We start from the raw sequence: 4,422 nt of genomic DNA on the forward strand, positions 1-4,422 counted from the left end.
CATGCTGATTGCCGAGACCAGTCAATGAAGACCAGCACATCAGTAAATAGACAATGCCTCCAACAAAGTAGTTGTCGGATATCGGGTTCTGGCAAAACCCTTAAGGTTCGAACTCTGGGGTGCGCACAAAGATCTTCTCCCTACCGAAACACGCCCAACACCTCGCCGTGATTCTAAGCTAGCACGATGAACAACACAAGAGACGCAAGATTTATACAGGTTCGGGCCACTGTTGTGGTGTAATAACCTACTCCTGTCTGTGGTGTGGTGGATTGCCTCTTGGGCTGATGATGAACAGTACAGAGGAAGAACAGCCTCGCGAGGAGAGGTGTTCTTGTGGTGGTGGTGTGGATGAACCTCCCTCCTTCTTCTACGGTGGTGGCTATCTCTATTTATAGAGGCCCTGGTCCTTTTTCCAAATATTGAGTGGGAAGGAAGCCAACAACGGCCATTTTAAAAGGGGACATCTAGTACAAGCTATCCTGACTAAAGGTGGTCTTCGACTGCCAAAGACACTGGTGATGACGCCGTCTTGGGCTCGACAGTGACCTCCGTCCTGCCGCTCTGCTGGTCCTGGTCTTGCTGCACTGATATGAAAACCTTTGCTTGACGCCTCGGTACTCCACGCCTGCGCTTGCCCCCTTTGCACCAAAAAGGAAACGAGGACACTGTGCGGGCTGGCGCCCGCCTGGTCTTGATCGTCATGGCTTGCGTCATGAGCACCTCGCGAGGTACCCCTCGCCTTAATCTCTCCGCCTCCTCGCGAGCCTGCCTAGTGAGGCCTCCCCTGAGGAGGCCTTGTGTCGGCCGCCCCGCGAGGCTCGACCCCTCGCGAGGGTCTTGAACTTGGGTTGATGAAGATGTGCCGTACTGGGCCACTAGTGAGCCACGCTGCAGGTCGCAGGCAGGCAAGTCTGGGGACCCCCGTTCCCAGAACGCCGACAGTAGTGACGCAAGTTTGTGGCTGCCGAGCCTGGTTAATATAGGTGAAGACATGGTTTTTCATCTGGGGCATGAAGCAATGTTTCAGTTGGTATCTTGATGACAAATCATTCAATAGTCATGTCTTCCAGTACTTCATGCCACACCAAAACGGCATTAGCAGATTGGTGAGACGCCTTCCCACTTTAGACCACCCCTGCGACCATTAGGGGCGCCCTTGCCTCATCATGGAACGCACATGTAACATTATACATCCATCATTCTATCGGAGCCGCCATCCAATCCGTGCTAGATACTGACGGGGAACCGCCAGTGCACCCGTTACTCATCAGTTCCAGACGTGTTGTTGCTCCGTGAACCTACGCATGTGATGCCCACTGCCCTCACACTAGACGAAAATGTCCATTCTATCGCCAGTAAGCGCCCACAACACCGCACATGAGCATCTCCGTTGTGCCTTTAGATATGTCGATGAGCCTGCAAATGCGCCGCGACTTCCCTTGATCTCTTTGTCTCTGTGTTCGAGGTGCCCACCCCCACCACAATGAGCAGCGGAGGCCGCTGCCTCCACCATGACTAGTCCTCAAAGTATCCGGGCATTGCCGCCCGCGTCGCCGTGGAAAATGGAGTTTGTCACCACCGCTAGTGCCATCGCGAAGCATGTAGTTTGTGCATGTTCACTGCCACCGGCATGACCACCTGCACCGTCTCCTGCGACTAGTGTACCACATGACATGGGATGAATGTTGGAGGGAAGAGGGGATGGGAGAGGTCGTCTCCGTCATGCCACCAACACCGCTACATCCAAGGGAGAGATCAAAATATTTAATCACCCAAATACTAACTTAGAGCATCTTTAGTCATCCCGATAATTTAATTCATCATCCTTCAATTCCTCATATTTTAGGGAATTAAACTTTTGTCCATCTAGGTTGTCCCTCAAAACTTAATCTCCCCAAAAAATATTTTCTAGTTCATCCAAACTTTTGCATACAAATTCCATTTGAACATATATATTCACAACATATTAATTCGAAACACGAGAAATCTAATGCACACCAAATTTAATGTTTTCAAACTCAAACATTCAATTTCAAACACAACAAACAGTTCAAATAAACTAATACTCCAAAATAATACATGATAAATACACAAGAATAAACTGTTCTAGGAAGTTGTCAATGGTGCTCAACAAGATCTTGTTGGAGTTGGTTGTGAGCTTCTTAGCCCTCAACAAGATCTTAATGATTTTGAGTTGGCATCGGTCAGGCATGCATATGAAAACACACGCATGGGCCGCTTTAATCTTGAACAATGGGCTTGTACTTGGTTCTCCCACTGAATTCCTTCTTAGTTTAAACTAAGGATCATGTTGCTCCATGTCTCTTGCAATGGTGTTGAAGAGATCATGGTCCATCCGGAATCATCTCAAAAATAGTTGGGGGGATACCTTACATTCTGTATGAAGTAACCGCTCACTAGATCGTCATGAACCTATCTAGATGAATTCAGATGCAGCCAATTTGAGAACCATGCCCCGGTCTACTAGTATCATCCTCTTGAATGATAACGATGACTGCCAACTAGAAATTGTTATCCTCTTGTTCTCCCTCCTCCAGCGAAGAATAATCGAAGTACATCTCCCACAACCTACTAATCTACATATCTGAGTGTTTCATGATTGATTTTGAGAAGATACTCGATGAACAACAGAGAAAACAGTGGTAAAAGCCATTGGGAAAATTGCCAAACACCTTGTGTGTGGAAAGGGTCGGAGCAACGACGGCTGACGAAGGAACTCTGGCCAGGGATGAACAGCGGCAGAGGACAACGGGACGATGCCTAATAGGCCAAAATGCTCTTCCTCGGTGGGTAGGCAACACACATGGCCTATATGTAGGGGCTCTAATGGGGGTGGCGGCAGTGGTCAACTTTGTCGATTCCAGCACCGTCGGCTAACTATGGCTCACGCTTGAGCCTTCTACACCATCTCCAAGGAAAGGCGGTTTGATTCGCGACGAACATGGACCTCAACGGTGACGAACGGTCGTGCCAGCTGCAAAAATACTGATTTCGATATCAGTGAGCGAAAAGAAGGTGTGAGAGAAGGCGACGGGGATACAGGTGAGGGGAGAAGGCGATAGTATTGCCGTCAAGGGGACGACGGGATGGCGAGAGGCGTGCTGATCGGTGGGCCGGCACAGAGAAGAAGTTCGAGAGACCACCTAAATTTTCTATGAAAGTGGTGTTGGTAGAGAAGAAAATGGGCTAGAAGGCTGAGACATGGGCGATGAAAATTTCTACTTTTGAGTGATTAATGGTTTAGTGCAGGGCAAAGGAGATGAAGGAACCCCTAGCAGCCATCACAAGGAATTCCTCCAGATGCCATCTTGGCGTTTGGAGGTGGGAGGACCTCGGATCTTCAAGAAATTTAGAATTTTTGTCAACATCTCGTAGTCATAGTTGTCTTATGCGAATAAATTACTATATTTCTTTGTGCCGGTGCAGTGAAGACAGAGTGTTATATGTCCTTGCAGAGCCGATTATTTGGACCTGACGAGTTTATGTTATTGTGTCACATTGCTTTTGTTGGTCTGATTTTGTGTGGAGTTGAAATATTTCCACGATATTATGGTGTTTCTTTTTTGGTTTGATGCCTTGCACTTTTATGGGATCATCCATGGCCCAAGCACGTCCATCGCTCATGAGTTTTCATTTGTTGACGTGTCCAAGAGATTTTATTGTAATTCACAATTGTAAGAGTGAATTTGTGATTTTTTTTAGATCTTGTATCCAAATCAATGTACTTGTAGTTGGTTTGTGTATGAATAAAGGTAGACGTGTTTATCAGAACAAAAAGGATTAATGGTTCGGGGGATAGACTAGGCGAGGCTTAATTTTGTAAATAACAAACTTTTGGACTAAATGTGAATTTTTGGAGGGAATTTTGCTATATTATTTTTCGGAAAATCTCGTAAATATGATCACAAAATCAGAAATTGCAAAAATATAACAACATCATTGCTATCCCAATGAAAATATTAAGCGTTTTAACTCTTGGATGGGCCCGGGGTTGTCGCTCGAGGAGGAAAAGACTGCTTAGTTGCCAGCGAGGACGAAAATATCTTTTAGAGCACGCTTAATAGTATAGTCAACAACCGACTATATGAAATTGCCATATCATATATAGACAATCTAATATCCAACATGTATAGTAGCTAGTTGCTAAGTAGTAGTACTTTATGAATACATTTCCCACCTTACACTCTCACAATGTCTCTTAGAGTACGTGCTGCTGCCGCCTGTTAATCCATAGCCCGCTTCTCTTCTCTCTCATCTAACTCAGCAGAAATATAATGGTTTAATTTTTACAGGATATTGACTGTACTTTATTATATTTGCTCTTAGTTGGACACAACTAGAAAGAGAACTTTTCCTTGCCCACGCCAACCAAAAGGTCACGCAGGGCTATAGTAAACC

This window comes from Triticum dicoccoides, chromosome 3B (assembly GCF_002162155.2).
Source record: "Triticum dicoccoides isolate Atlit2015 ecotype Zavitan chromosome 3B, WEW_v2.0, whole genome shotgun sequence".
Taxonomy (NCBI): Eukaryota; Viridiplantae; Streptophyta; class Magnoliopsida; order Poales; family Poaceae; genus Triticum; species Triticum dicoccoides.